Here is a 16,716-nt window from a genome sequence, read left to right on the forward strand (position 1 = left end):
AAGTAATAAATTCATTGCTGATTCACCAGTACCTCAATACTTCTTCCAAGTAACAAGTAATAGGATGAGAGGAAATGGCCTCAAGTTGTGCCAGAGGAGGTTTAGATTCAATATTGGGAAAAACTTATTTGTGGAAAGGGTTGTCAGGCATTGGAACAGGCTGCCCAGGGAAGTGGTGGAGTCACCATCCCTGGAGGTGTCTAAAAGATGTGCAGATGTGGCACTTAGGGACATGGTTTAGTGACAGTGCTAGGTTATGGTTGGACTCGATGATCTTGAGGGTGTCTTCCAACCAAAGTGATTCTATGATTCTATGAATAACATCTGAAAAGATGACAATGTCAAAGTATTGAAATAATTGTATTCTCAAAACACAGAGTCATATTCGAAGATGTCTGTACACAGCAAAATACATTTTATAAAATTGTCAGCAAAAATCAATGGGTTTTAGCCCTCTCAGTCATTCACTCATCCTTTGAAGTTACAACTTTTGAATTAATACTTTTTGGTCCAGGATAAAGGTGTAGGAAAAAGACTCTCCTCATAATCCCAAATTTATAGAGAAAGAAACTAGTATTGTCTAAAACCAGAGGCATGCAATTTTACTGATTTCTACTAACTGGAGTCAAGACTTTGCAACTCGTCATTTTTGAATTTCTCCACAATGCTGTTAAAAAAAACTAATCATTTTAATGCAGACACCAAATCATTCCTAGGTATCAAGTTAAATTAAGTGAGCCCAAGGTGATTACTGTTATGTATTATTTACACTGCTACATATGCAAAAATCCTCATATTACAGACTAGAACCTTATTGTGTCAAATATTGCATAAATGGTAGTAGAATGCATATGTCATAACTTAAATTAGATACAACATATGCACACCCCGGAGATGGGAGGAAATAGGAGACAGTAAATAACTGGAAGGTGCAGTACCCAAGTTCCTTAACCAGTGTAAAACTAGAAACTTCAAATTATACGTAGAAAAAACATTACTAAGGTAGGATTCTACTTAAGTATAACATAAAACAACCATATACCACCATAAGGACAAACCCCTGCCCCTTACTTACCATATAAATAAGGTATTTTGTAATGAGAATACATACTTAAGATATAGTTTTACAGACACAACCATATATATGTATATAAATAAAACATACACATAACTATATTCAGTCTGCTTTCAGAACATAATAATCATGGAATCAGAGAGAGAAATATGAGGAGACTGACAGAATGCCAACAGTGCAGACATTCTGTTGTTTCAGGCAGTGTTTATCGTCCTGGAACGGGTACCAATATTGTGCATTGAAAAGCCATTGGTTTAAATGCCTGGACACTGTTGGGAAGAAGGACCAGAAACTAAAACTTTCCAGCTGTTGTAGCTATGTTCCCTAATTGCTGAGTTGTCTGGCAATACTCTCTTGTGCTACTTCAGTGTGCCTTTGTGAAGCTGCACAGAGCTGCCACAGGAGAGAGAATCCTGATCCCAAATCAGACAGCTCTTGTTGGTCACAGTCTGCCTCAAGAAGAGAGACTAGTGTGAGGCTAGGAGGGCACAGAACACAGGTTTTCTGGGTGCCGAGTCCTCTAATCTTTATGATACCATAGGCCTGTTGATCACTGCTCCCATGTTTCCCTCTGATTCTGTCCTTACTGCAACTTCTGTACTTTGTGCTGATTTTGGATCTTTTGTGTACTGGATATACCCTTAACCATGTCTCTCTGATCCACCCTGCCATGGAGGTGAGATGATCTACTGCCCACTGTCTGGACCTCAAACAAACCAGGCATGAGTCAAGCAGCAATTCGTTTGCTGCAGTGAAGACATGAGGTGCCCACTGCACATGCCTACAGACACTGAGTACATCCACTAGCAGGCTTGGATTACTACATCTACAGGGTTTTGTGGCTTGTGCTCTTGAAGACAGAATTTAAGTTCTACTTACATCACATTTCAGGTGCCTAAATGCTTTTTTGAATATGGTCCAAAGAAACTTATCCAAAAGTTTTCTTACTCTATATGAATTTTGTAATAATAAATCTCCATGTAAAAAATAATAATTCCCAGGGAAATCTGTCCTCTACTTTCACCAGATACTGCTTTTTGGATTTTTCATGGTTGGAAGACTAGGGCTGCATAGGCAACCAACACAACCATTTGCATTTAAGACTTGTATGATAAAACTTTGCTCATTTCAAACAACAGAAACCACACATACACACAGACTAGCTCTGCATGCCTTTGCTCAGGTAAAATCAGCTTGTATTTGAGTCTATGAAAGGCAGAAAGATTTGGTTTCAACCTCATCTTTTACTACTGTGTTACTGTTAAGGAAGTTGAATTATTACACTTCACTTTTCTACAGAAATTTTTAAACTATTCTGTAGCATGAGGGGATTATAGTTTAACATAAGGCTTTTGCAAGATATTTAAGAAATTTAAAAAGAGCAGAAATGCAAATAGATGGCATTGTATAGTAATTTTATGTGCTACTAGAGACATTAATTTATAGCTTTACTTGTTCATTTCCTATTAAGTTCTAGAAGAGTTATCCAGAAGTATAGTTTGAGCAAAACTACTGCCACTCACCTAGAGCTTCCAACTAAAGGCTAGCAGTGCTCACTGCCCATTCTCTGCACGCAGTAACAACAACAAAATCATGCACCGAAAAGGAACGGTACCATTCCAGCCAATGAACACTCTTGTCTTTTATAACCTAGATTTTGCAAAAAGCCCATCCTAAAATCCATGCTTATCAAATGTACATTGTTCAACTATACCAGAAAAGATCTATTCGTATCTAAGGAAAACCTAGTGTATCCTGCAGTCTTAGTGTTATCTATTCTGAATCTGAGTTCTCCAAAACTCTACTCACTTCACAAGGAAAAAAAATGCCAGAAATACACTCAAGGATATGCCATTAAAAACTTTCAATGGGCTCATAAATCACTATCACAGGAATATTGTGTGCAGATGATGCTTTTACATTTGTTTGAAATAAATCTTCATGCAGACTCTTTTGCAAAGTTCCAACTTTGGTTGGCTTATGTTTTGATAAGTTTAGTGGCTTGTGAGACATTTCCTGAGGTTAACAGTGTATTTCAACCCTCTAAACAGCAAAACTTGAAGCAATGCGGCTACCAATCCTGCATTAATTCCTCCTGGCCTTGAGCACTGCATGTTAGAATCTGCAAGCTTTACTGGCCACAGCACAGTAAAAATATAAAGGGGGTTATCTGCAAAATGAAGAAAACTGTGTTTGTACTTTTTCAGATACTTAACAAGTATAACTCTTGAGTATAACTTAAATGTTTTCAGCAAGTTTTCAATGTATGGCTTCTAACTGTTATATGTTTATTTATAACCTACTGCCCTAAAAGTAGTCGGAAAAATGCAAGAATCTTGAGGTTTTGTAAGACATTTAGAACCAAACTTGTGACATTAACAGACTTGTGACATTTTGCATTCATGAGTGTATCAAATGTCTTTTAAGAGGGAATAATACTTGGAATGTCACTGTTCCCCAGGGTGAGACAAATATATGACAAAGCTTGTTTTGAAACAGGGAGGAGACAAGCCAGAGACACCCATAACTTCTGTATTGTTTCAAGTCACTACACACTTTTAATACTTCATAAGGCAAGAACGAGGCACTTAGCAATTTTACACATATAATCTATTAAGAAATATACTCATACTTTTCATGAAGTATCAGATTACTGATATTAGTAACAAGTAAAGTCTAGGAGTAAAGAAATTAATAGTTTATGCAAAGGGCAGAGATCGAAATATTGCCATTTACACCTTTACTCACCCTTTGCTGCTGGGAATACGCTGCAGTCAAAAGTTCTTAAATATAAGTTTTCCCCCATTAAAAAGTGTTCCTACCTAAAGGTACAGGTTTGGGGTGGTGGGTTTTTTTTGTTGTTGTTGTTTGTTTTGTTTTGGTTGTTTTGTTGTGGTGGGTTTTTTTCCCCCTATAGATTTCAACTAGATTGCTTTACATCAGAAAAACAAACAAGCAGGAAAGAGAGATGGACCCTAATAGCAGACTCTGGAAGTGCTACCAAAGGATTGTAAAAGTAGTCCCTTGGACTAATTAAGTACCTAATTTTGGACAATCTCAGAACAAAAGCAGGACTGTAGTTTGAATGTCAGCTTAGTTGATGCACAGAAAACAGTACTTCTTGAATTCTGCAAATCAGACGGATTGACTAGGTAACTGTAAACAGTCTTAATGCCCACAATGGATTTTGCAAATGTACAGTTCACATGTTGTGTTACAACTCCTAATTGCAAATACTCAAACTACCAGATTTTTCAGGCACTTGTACTAGTATTACTAGTTAAGAGAAGACTAGTATTGTTTTCTTTTAGAAAAGTCTAATCGAAAATACTTTTGAACTATATATAATATTTCTCTCTTTTCCAAACTTTGTAGTTTAGTTTTCCAATAGATTTTCTATGAATAGGTTGAAAAGTAGTCCTTTTAAGAGCTTCCTTTGTTTTCCTGAAGGAGTTTACATGCCTAAATCAGATTGCTGGCCCTCATGCTGTTTTTTAAAAACAACGAAATACCAGACTTTGCTGGAAGTTGCTTCAGGGTCTCATACTGTAAGCTTTTGTTCCTTTCAATTAACAGTGGCGCTGGACTTTGAGACAAGCACTCAAAGGCCTTGTTTACGCACAAAAGCTCTTGCTGCTGCTGCCTCCATGGATGGTAAGAAGCCAATTGGATGCATAAGAAGCATATTGGATGGTAAGAAGCCAAAGCTTCATTAGCCTTCAACGTAAGGCACAACTTAATCCTCATGTTTGTGAATACGAGTACTTTAGGTATGTCAATCTGCACGGAACGCCGATGCCCTTTTTAAGGGTGGGTGAGGACACGCAGCCCCGCGCCCGCGGCGGGGCAGGTGCTGAGGTGCTGCTGCGGCGGAACTCGCGCTGCAGAGCCGGCCGCGCTGCCGCCCGCCCCCGCCAGCTGCTGCGCCGCCGCCGCGGGGACGCGCCTCTGCCCCATCTCCGTGTGTCCCCCCAAGTGCGGGACGGCAGAAGTTACTCAGGGAGAGAGATCAGACGGCAGCGAAGGGGAGCAGCCGCACAGACCCCTCCGGCTCCGGAACCGGCCGACTGTCAGGGCGGCGGCGGAGCCTCCCCACAGGAGCCCTGCCTGCCTGCGCAGCCGGAGAGGGAGGCGGCTGGAGGAGACACCCCCCGCCTTTATCGCTTGCACACCACCGGGGCGTGCTGGCTGCCGGCGGCTCTGCCGAGCAGCAGCTTTCCCGGGTGGGCAGTGACTGACACAAGCCTTCCTTATCCTGCCCCCGCCAGCGCTGGGCCCGGCCCCTCCTCCCCTGCCTCCGCAGAGGTTGATTCAGTCCGCTCGGCTCTTCTCCCCGCCGCAGCGCCCGAGTTGGTTCAACCCGGGGCAGGCGCTCAGGAATAAGCCCTGTCCCCTTTGAAGAGCGTCGGTTCACGCTCCCCCTCTCCCTCCCACCGCCGCTGCGCACTGCCTGGTTTCGACTGGGCCCTCCCGCCCGGGCGGCGGCGGCAGCTCCACAAGTTCCTGCTCCCCGTGCCCGGGGCGCGCGCGCGGGGCTGGCTCGGCCGTTGGGGGCGCGCGGCGGCGGCGGGAGCAGCGGGAGCAGCAGCAGCGGGAGCAGCACCAGCAGCGGGAGGGGGGTTGTTGTGCCGGAGCCGCCGATGCCCGTGTGAGATGGCATCATTCTGCGCGGCGGCGGCGGCGGAGCGCGGCGCGGAGGGGTGAGGAGCCGCCGCGGCGGCGAGGAGGAGGAGAAAAAGAAGAAAAAGGTGGGAGGAAGGAGAAGGAGGCGGCAGCAGCTGTGAGGCTGCGAGCCACGGTAAGGAAACAAAACAGGCTGTGCCGCAGCCGTCTCGCTTTGCGGTCTGGCCCGGCAGAGCCCGACCGGCCTGAGGAGAAAACGGCGACCGTTTTTCTCCCTCTTCGCCGCCGCTCGGCCGTGGGGAAGCGGGGGCGGCGAGGGCAGGGGGGTGGGCTCTGTGCCGGTGCGAGCTGCCCCTGTCACTGAGGGGCGGGGAGGAGGGGAATGGGCGTGGGGGCTAAAATGGCGAAGGGAGCTGTAGGAAGGTCTCGGTCTTCGGCACTTCAACTCGTCGCGCCCCCCGGGCCGTGCTGCAGGGGGGGTGGCGGCTGTTGCTTCTCCCCTTTCGCTGTCCCCGTTTGGTGACGGGAGGACCGCTGGGTTTCCCTGCCGTCTCCCGCCCTGGCTCATGTCTGGACGGGGCTGAGGGCCTCTCGGCCCACACCTGGCACGGGGAGGGGGTGTCGGGACTTGGGAGAGCCCGTGGAGGTACCGGGTGGGGGTGAAGGAGAGGGCGAGTGTCGCTGGTGTCCAGTGTCAGGCGAATAACCTTGTTTATTCCTGTCTGCGGCCTTTCGAGTGAGGGTGACTGAGGGCTGAGTCCTGACCTGTGTCAACGCTGAGTGGATGGCAAGAGGCATTAGTGACTGGGAGTCAGCGAGGCAGTTCCAGGGCCGGCCCTTGCTTGGCTATCTGGGGGATCAAAGCAGAGGAGAAGGATATTGTTACGTTTCAGTTCACCTTCCTTTGGTGAAACTGGAGAGGGAGGAGGTGAAGAGCCGTTTCCTCACTACAATGAGCTGCTGTCACCCCTCACAATATGTGCAGTGTGCCTTCTCTCAAGAGGAGGGGGCACAGCAGTCTGGGAAGTCGTTACGGTTATTGCTCAAGTTATACGTGTCTGCCAGTCTGTCTGGGTCCCCTTAATGTGTGTTTTGCTGAGCAGGCTGTGAATTCAAGACCTCGAAAGACCTGTTTATGTCATCTATCTTTGTTTATATTGTGGCAAAATGTTATAACTCAGTGGAAGTGTTTATTTACTTGTTTTTATTTGTGATGTCTTTTTTTTGTTTGGAACAATACCAATTCCCATCGCAGTTTAACTAGGATAATCTAGCGCTGCTTCCAGATCTATAAATGTTTAAACTGTACTTCCAAGAGAGAAAAGGACTTAACACTAATAATTTTAATGGGAGCTCTTAAATGTTTGGGTGAAACTATAAAAAGAGCTTTTCATATTTCAGTTGTATTTTCACATGGCACCTGTGTCCTGTAGAAAATCATCAGGATATTTTGCATTAAAGAGACCCCAGGTTATGCAAGTTTAATAACACTGGCTTACTAGATGATACTGACTACAGGTGGCTGGGTTATATTTGGTCATATATGTGAAACACAGTATAGCCTTCATAGTAATAAGTGTCCCCTTAAAATTTGTATTCTGGTTTGATTCCATTGTGATATAGGAACAAACTGAGTACTGGTGGGCTGTGATAAATCCTTCACTAACTTGGGCTGTTGGATTTTTCTTTCATTTTTGTACGCTGCTTTATCAGAGTCCATGTTGGCCAAGATATAAGCTGAATTATTTTCATTGATTTTAATGCTAATAAAGATTAAAGAAATTTTACATAGAAAAAAATCTGAAGGATTTTTTCATCCTTTTGAGAACAATTTTGCAGTTGTAAAAGCACAGAGTTTTTTTGGATTCTTGACAAAGATGCTTTCAAGTGGGGCAACTAGAAGTACTTGCAGCTGATGTTGCTTGTGAAATTGTGGGTTTAGAATCTTTTTGTTGCTTCTCTGGTGTGTATTTTGAGCTATATTTTAAAGATCTGATCCTATAAATGCTGCTAGCTTGAGTAATTTACCACTATCAGTAGTCTTTTTTTCCATCGATACTGTGGAACAATTCCCTTAAATACATAATTATAGTTGAAAACATGAAAACAATTTTACATACCTGGGACTGATTTAATCTCTCTGCATGGGACACCATGTTACCAAAAGGATATGGATTATTTTTGTTGGAAAAATAGTTTACATTTGTTGCTAAACATCAGTGAACAAAACATTGTAACTAGCCTGTGTGTTTTTGTTAAAGGGTTGGTAATAAAGTTTAAATAATCACCTGTCTTTTCCTGAGTCTGTGGAACCCTTGTAAGAAGGAGGAATGTGTGCTACTTCTATTACTTTTCATTTTCCTTCTTATCTTGCCATATAAAGTTGGAAATTTTGCTAAGTTGGAATTTCTACTCAGTTTCCTATTTTTTCTCTTAAAAGAATGTGTGTGGAGAAAGATTTCTCCTGGTCTTTGGATGTGAAGAAGAATCGGGGGTAAGGATCTATGAGAGCAAGTTGGTATTGCATTCAGTTCATTCATGCTTCAGTATTCCTATGCCATTAAAACACTAGATTTGAAAACTAAGATACCATAATAAAATAATAATGACCCAAGCTATGTTTATTATTTGGAAATGACTTGTATTTATGCACTTAGAGCAAACACTCATTGATAGCTTTAAAGAAACACAACCTAAATCCTGCCGCTGCCCCTGCCCCCCGCCCCAACCAAGTTCATCCTAGAATTTAGTTGCTGAAATGCAGATAATTAAGTGAAAAGGCTTAGAGAACGAGTGGATGGAGTGAAAGGCAAAAAAAAAAAAAAAGCTTCCTGCAAACTATGCTTTAATGATTCTTGGAAGTTATTTTTGACTTGGTCATAAAGACTTTCTTCATAAAAACTGAGGAGAAGCAGTGAAGTTACTGATAAACATGTCCTGTCTTTTAAACTAGGTTAGTACTGCTCTTCTGCACAGCGTAATGTTCACTTTGATTTAAAAAAAAAAAAAAAAAAGGCTTTCTAGCTCTGCATCAATTGCATAAAACTCAAAGTCATCAGAAAAGCTGCTGCTGTGTGCCTTCCTGTCTGAAAGTACGTAAATTGGGGCAGGGTTCCTCAGTTTCTATGGCAGTGTCGGATTAATCAAAATCCTGTCGTTTTTGCTGTACTAATTAAACTTGTAAACTAGAACTGCCGAACTCTTCCTTTGAATACGGAGTTAGGCAATGTGTAGTGACATTCTTCGATCTTGCTTTGGTATATGTACCAATGCAGACGTTAGGAGCTGGTTACATCCTGGTCCTTCTTTAAAAGTTTGTTTTCGTTGCATCATGAGGCCACTTCCTTTCTCTGTAGGTGTCAGTTCAGATTTATCATAATTTGCTGACCTTCTCCTGTAGTGACATGAAATAGTCATAGGTAAGGACCATTGGAAGTATCAGAGGTCTCACCTCTCTTTACTTGAAGGAAAATTATATGGCTGGAGAGAGAAGTCTCCTCTTCCTCATCAGCAGGAGTTGGAGTGTCCAGAAGAGGCATTCCAAAGGCTTGTAGAAAAGATCAAATCTTATGAGTGGTGCACCCTCTTGTTTTTTCTTATACAACAGTGACATGGCATGGTTTTTGCTGAAAATTTACTACAATACCTTTTAAGAGGGAGTTTTTGTTTTTAATTGTTTTCTCTAAATGAAAAGTTAAATGCTTCTTGGGATATGTTTTGGCTGTGTTTGAGGACCTGATAGTTTAACCAGGAGCATACTGAAGTTTAGTTCTGTTTTGCAACTGTAGTGTTGCTTTACAGAGGAACACCAGAGATGCCAGGGAAGCTGTCAGAATTACAGTATATCAGAATTATTTACCTGTGAGGCTGCAATGTGTTGATTTTAAATTTCTGAGCATTTCAGGGAAACCTTTATCCTCATGTTACATGTCAGTCTTAGTAGCTACTATGCAGGTATGTAGTATGAAGCAATTAATCATTGCAGGTTTGCATGACTGTATGCTGCTGTGGTTTTGTTACAGCAGATATATGGCAAACCAACCATTTTTTTTCTTTTTTTTTTTAATTCCCTCTCCTCTTAGTCAGTGTTGAGGGTTTTTAAGTTTGTAATCTAATGTATAGTTTGATAGTTCAGTATTGTCAAAAATGTACTTTCAAAATCCTATTTAGAGAGAATATGGATTTGGATTTAACTTGTAAGTTCTACTGACTTTAAAGAATAAGTTAAAATTTACTCAGCTGGTTGTGTTACTTTATAATGGCTTTTGTCTAAAATAAGGTCTTTAGTAAAAATTGGAGTGCAGCATATGTTTTAAAAAGCAGATTGCATTCTTGGGCTTTTGAAACTTTTTTTATTATTCACTGTTTTTCTTTTTGCTGGAATATGTTAGAGATGTTTATGTACTGCTTTAAGTGACTGGAGTCTGAGCATACTTAAATGTAACCAGTTCAAAACCTGAAGATTTCTTAACATCCTCACAGTTAAGGATGTTAACTTGAAGTGATGTAACTGGTACAGCCAGTAGTCTTTCATAGTGAAATTCAGCCTCTGATGTCTAATGTAAGGAATTTTTCATTGGTTCAAATCACTTCAGAATAACTCTTTCAAATATAAGTGTCTGTTACTGAAAACAAAGTAGGACATTCTCTTAATTTATCTTATGTCTAAATGGCATTGAGAATACAAATGTGTTTGTAACTGACCTTCCAAAGTAGTCATAATGGCACAGAATTACTCCATCTACTTTTTTTTTCTATTAGGGTTTTAGAAAATCATTGTGGAGATGGAAGAAAACAATTTAAAAAATGATGAGAAGAGGATGTCACGTTTTAAAAATAAACAGCAAAATAACTTTGTTTTACACATTCAAGTATCTTCACTTTGCAGCCTGAAGTGGGCAGAAGAGAGCTCTTATCTGTACTGCTCTGAGTACAGACAAAAGTATAGAGAGTGTACTCTGCACGTTTCTAGTTACTGGGGTTTCTAACTAAGATTTTTTGCTATAAGCATTAAAATGGAGCAGGAGATTAGCATAAGAGTCCTTTAAAAGAGGAACGAATTAAGGCTTTTAACTGTTCCTCATATATAAGTGGGTGAAAAATATGAGAGAACTTTGGATAGTTTGTGCATTTCAAGGTAGCTAGTGATTTCTCAGTATAAGTCAAATGAAAGGAGTAGTAGTTTTAGAATAGGGAGAAGTAAACAGGAAAGGCAAAATTCGTAATCCGTAAAATTGCACAATATACTTGGGCATCAGAACTGAGAAAAAAGAACACATCTCTAGTTTTGAAACACAGGGCTCTGCTAGTTCTTGAGAAATTCAGTAAGTTTTTTGTTTTGGTTTGGTTTTTTGATTGTTTGTAAGCTTGAACTAAAACTGCTGAACAGATCAAGGTACAGTCATCTTAAAAACTGACCTTGTTTTTACTAACTGTTATATTTGAATTAGTGCTCTTTCATTTTCCGGTATACACAGTGACATTGAAGTATCTCTATGTAAACAAAACAGTCAAAAAGCAAAATAAGTGCATAAGGAAGGCTAAATAGAAGATGAAGAGTAACAGGATTGCCAATCTTCCCTTTTCTCTTCATCCCAGGTTGGAAGCGTATAAGCTGCTTTTTCTAAAATGTCAGTTCCCTTTATTGCTTCATTCTTGGCACTTTTTGTTTTCCACTTCCAGCTACCTTCTTATGCTGTTATCTTTTTAAAAAATGGTCACTGTCTTACTGTAGTAGCTGGAAAGATTTTGTGTTTGAAAAAAATAAAAGAAAAAAGCGCGTTTTGCTTTCTGGATGCAAGTTACAAGGACAGGAAAAAAATAAATTAGTGTTGAAAAATATGGTGGAAGACTGAAAATTGTGTGTCATTTCAAAAATAAAATAAATCTCCGACTCAATGCCTTGTGAGTGATTGCTGACAAAGCTATGTTGTCATGGGATAGTGAGTATTGTTAAGGGAATAGCTATGGGAAGAAAACTAGTTGGAGTCTTTGTTTGTAATATGACAAAAAGACTGCTACTAATGAACTGGCAAAATCTGTAGGTGGCGAAACTATTTATTGAGTAATGGAAGTGGAAACTTCAGAGACATAACAGGGGCTAGTGTAGTATTTGGTAATAGGTACATTTTAGTGTTTACACAAGAGACCTAAAGCGTATTGGAAGGAGTAACTAGAACTATCCATCAAAATGGGCTGTAAATTTAGTATTTAGTAATAAGAGCCCAACATAATTGTGAATTACTCTATGAAAATGTCCCATCAGGAATGGAATAAAGAATAAATGTTGGAATGTATTAAGAAGATAACATATAATAGTTTGCATGCTATTTTTATATGAATTACCTAAGTGAATTTGAAAACTGCTAAATGTTACCATTGTATGACAAGTGGCTCTGGGACTACATGGAAACCTCCTAACTTCAGCTCTTTTACAAATGGACTGTTGTGTTTATTTGTTGTTTGTATTGCATCTTTCATCAGGAAAAATAACTGATTCAGGAGTAAACCATTAGAATAGTACTGCTCCTGTGCAAATAAAATGGAAAATATTGTTTATTTTTAGCATGAAAAGAAGGGAGAAGAGGCCTCCAGCAGAGAACAACAGAACATTGACTAGAATGAGTAAATTTCAGCTTATGCTTTTAACCATTTATTATACAAATAAATAAGGAGATGTTAGAGCACGCTTAGAAAAGTTGAGTACGGTAGTCTATCAAGAAGTAGTTCTTGACAAGATTCAGTTGGGATTGGCTGATGTATGATTCAAAATAAGGAATAGATTGCTATACAGACAAGGAGAAAATCCTTTGCTAAGTAATAGGAATTTTAATTGTACTTCAGTGCTTAAACTAGATGTTTAAATACTTCCTATGAGCAAGTTAGTGTAGACAGCTCACTACAGCCTTTCTTGTTTTGTTTGTGGTTTTTTTTCTTTTTTTAAACTAGTAGGCACAGCTTGTTTTCAGAGTTGGTTGATGTTCTTGTCTATTTTGAGTAAATCTATTATGCTGGTTGCTTCGATTTCAAAGCTTGAAAGGCCATAAGAAATTAAAATAAATCTGTATTAGCAGAGATGTACACTTTGGGCTTATTTTCCTGCATGCTTGAAAATGCTGTGTTTCAATCCCTCCCTATTAAGAGAGGGGAAGAAAGAACACTTTTCCAGATGTTTATTGACACTTCCCCCAGCTTAAAAGTTGATGGTTTCAAAGGTTGGTGTAGAAAAGGTAGGAGTAGAATAAAGAATAAAACAGACAACATAATGGTGCCACTGTTTATATCCACAGTGCATTCCTATCTTGAGAGAATGCTTTGTGCATTTTTTTCATCTTTTCCACTGTCCACCCTATCTCAAAAGATGCATAGTAGAACTGGACAAGGCGCAAACGAGGACAGCAAGGATTGACTGATTTATATGGAAGAATGACAGAATGACTAAGGATTCTTAATACTCTTCAGGCTGGAATACCTGTGTGTCGACCATGTAATGCAAATGGAAGTTATATGGGTAAAGGATGCTGGAGACGTTCATCCCTTTCTTCTTCTGTCTCTAGTATCTGCCCTCAAAACTTCCTTGAAAATCAACATGAATAAGAGAATAATTCTGAAAAGGTTGGATGACCTTTTCTGTGCTGTTTTTGTAGTCACTTGATGTCAAGGCACTGTTGCTCTCAAGCATTAGCTGTTACTGATTTTAGGTTATATAATTTAGTCTTTAGCTTTTCACCAGAAAGGATGCTGACCCTTGTGAGAGTATCTGCATTTCTCGTGAACTCCATCTGTTCACCTAAAATTAAAATAACTAATATTTCAAACACTGTTTTACTGCAAAATTTTAGTTTTCTTAGAGCCTATTGACTCTTTTGTAACATTGAGTTAATATGAAATGTATTTATGTAGTCCAATATTGATCCTTGAGAAGTCAAGCACTGGGCTTTTCTGTTAAGACTTGTGTTATTAATTTTCATGTGTTCAACTAGTCATTTTTGTGTAGTTAAATTCTGGAATCTGATTAACCCAGGTTAGAATCGTATTGGAAAATAATTGGTAGAATCAGGTAGCTCTTTGTTTTAAGAGGTGAGAATTATTTATCACTTGGGAGCCTTGTTAAGGATCAGGTTGAATTCTCGAGCACTGTGGAGACTGAAAGGCTATTTTTTGAAAAAATAAGTGACAGTGCTTGGGTGAGTGCTCTCAGGTAGTAATAGGTAAGATCAGTGCAATCTGTGATTTGAATTAGGACAGACATGTTTTAGTGTTTTAACACTGCTGAGATTGACAGCTGGAAAGAGGCTTTCATAGCACATTTTAAAAAGCAAATATTCAGAGAAAAGAGAGTGAGAACATGCAGTGAATTCTACTTATACCTCTTTGAGCTATTTTTTGAGATAGTTACTGAGGAGAGGTGGATCACGTCAAACCTCTTACTGCTGAAAAATGTGCAAAGGCCCTTTCTACCACTTTAGCCCATAACACTGAGTATAATAGTTTTTTCTTCCCCTTTTCTTTGAAATGTCATCTTCTACTGACTTATCAGAACTGTGGTGAGACTGGGAGACCATTTTGTTAGACAGTATTAATGTATTTCCCATTGTTGGTATTCTTTAATCATGGCTTCTTCATATCCCCACAAAAACAAGGGGAAAGGTGTAACAGAAACAGCAGCACTCTAGGTTAATATCTTTAGTGTTGTTTTATATTCCTTTTGTATTTGTCAGTGTGTTAATTTTGGTGTGACTGCAGTAGAGATGTGCTTACAGTAGTCATGGCTATTGTGACTAATAAGGTGGTGATGACAGGCATGAATTCTTGTGAGTGGATTTTATAAGCTATCTGGGCACTCTTGGTGTGTGCTTAGGCTGCCTGCCTGTTCTGAAGCCAATATTTCTCCATTTTCCGTATTGTTAACGTAGAAATAATATTTGATATGGAAACGCCTACATGAAACTATGGTAAGGTTTTCTTTTTGAAGTGTAGGTATACTAAAATCTGCCTGTATTTTAGAGATATATCTTGGTATGTTACTTTACATTGCACTCGATGCAAGTCTGATAAACAGTAATTTATACCAATCATTAGGATTATCCATAGCAGAAGTCAATCCAGGGAGGCTAAAGACTAGTGTGTACTGGCATGTTATGTATTCTGGCAGATATGAAGGCTATTCAGTTGAATATTAAAATGAGAGAGGAAAATATTCTTCCCTGATTTCTAGACATATGTCTTGGACTGTCAGCCTTTAACTACCATTGTTCTGTTCAAGCAACCTGGAAGTTGTTTACTCCATTCGTTTCTCTGTGTGTGTGGTACTATCTGTAATACACGGAGAAGGCGTTGTGATATGTTTCATTATTTGATATTGTGGTAGGCTCTAGAAGCGTCATCATGAGTAAGATTCACAAGCAATGTGTACCCTAAATATTTTGCTCATAGGTTACTCTGTGAGCAGTAGTACTAGGCTTCATACAAATTCTTACATCATCACAATCCTCTTCTCCCTCTGCTGTTTGAGGCCTTTCTTTCTTGTAGTAAAAAAACACTATGCAGAGCTCCCGCTCAGACTGATTCAGAGCTGTGTCTGTGGTGATTGTGTAGCCTCTGAGCCAGGCAGCATAGGCAGCTTGAGTTCATGCTGCAGCCCTTTGCCCAGCAAGCACAGGAAGTTTTGTCTTTTTACTCTACATAGCTGTTGGTTTTGATAAAGCTCATAGGAACTTGGTATACCAGAAAACATTACTTCTCAGTTTATTTTAACTGAATCTGGTGATGAACATATTCATTTAGAGAGATGGAGATGAAGGGTAGGAAGATGCAAGTGAACAGTATACATCATAAATGTGATGCTTGTTTGGGAAACCCATCTAAAAAGGTCTTTGCTAGTTGTGAGTATAAGGCAGAGCAGAAGAGGCAAACATGTGGTGGAATCGTAATCTGTCATTTGTTTTAACCTCCTGCATAACACTCTGATAAACAGTTTTTAAAAAACTTTTGTATTTGTACCATATTTCTTTTTCTTAGACCCTAATACGAGGCCGGCAATATGTTGTAGATGATGCATGGGTCAATAGTGCAGCATTGGAAACAATGGTCAGGGAATGTGTATGAAAAACAACAACAACAAAATGCAAAACAACAACTGGAAAAAAAAAAAAAAACCACAACCCCCAAAAATAACAACAACAAAAAACCAAAACCAAACCCAACCAGAAAATGAAGTATTTTTATGTAGCTTGCTCTCCATGACAATATGAATGAACAAATATTTATTTTCTGGGCTGAGAGAGTGGGAACTGCATATAGGTCGACTTAAGAAAGATGAATACAGAAATGTTTGTATCAAACCTAGTGTGTGAGGAATATTAGAATGTGTCCAAATGAGGACAACAAAGATGGTTTGACTTAAAGGGTGTGACTTATGAGGAACAGCTGAGGATATTCAGTTTGTTTAGCTTAGAGGAGACTGAAGGGTAATCTCATTGCTGTCTACAACTTCCTCATGAGAGTGAGTGGAGAAGGAGGTGCTGATCTCCTTCTGGTGTCCACTGATAGGATGTGACGGAATGGCTTAAAACCGCATGAGAGGTAGTCCAGATTGGATATTAGGAAACAGTTCTTCACTGGAAGCATGGTCAAGCACTGGAAAAAGCTCCCCAGGGAAGTGGTCATGGCCCCAAGCCTGACAGTCTGCAAGAATAGAATAGAATAGACTATTTCAGTTGGAAGGGACCTACAGCGATCATCTAGTCCAACTGCCTGACCACTTCAGGACTGATCAAAAGTTAAAAGCAAGTTGTTAAGGGCATTATCCAAATGACTCTGCAACAGTGACAGACTTGGGGCATCGACCACCTCTTCAGGAAGCCTGTTCCATTGTTTGCTCATACTCTCTGTAACGAAATACTTCTTAATGTCAAGTCTGAACCTCCCCTGATGGAGCTTTGAACCACTCTGACATGTCCTGTCTCTGGGTACCAGGGAGAAGTCTGCACCTCTCTCTCCTTCCACTCCTCAGGAAG

General features: G+C 40.0%; 1 protein-coding gene across 2 annotated transcripts in view; it reads left to right on the forward strand.

Annotated features, from left to right (window-relative positions):
* The first annotated feature begins 5,451 nt into the window (after positions 1 to 5,451).
* Positions 5,452 to 16,716, forward strand: part of WWP1 (WW domain containing E3 ubiquitin protein ligase 1) — a 62,582-nt gene continuing 51,317 nt past the window's right edge. For both annotated transcript variants that reach the window (XM_065627166.1, XM_065627167.1), the window contains exon 1: positions 5,452 to 5,873. The gene's annotated coding sequence lies outside the window, so the exon portion shown is untranslated. The remainder of the gene's footprint in view (positions 5,874 to 16,716) is intronic.

The sequence above is a fragment of the Caloenas nicobarica genome, chromosome 2 (assembly GCF_036013445.1).
Source record: "Caloenas nicobarica isolate bCalNic1 chromosome 2, bCalNic1.hap1, whole genome shotgun sequence".
Classification (NCBI taxonomy): domain Eukaryota; kingdom Metazoa; phylum Chordata; class Aves; order Columbiformes; family Columbidae; genus Caloenas; species Caloenas nicobarica.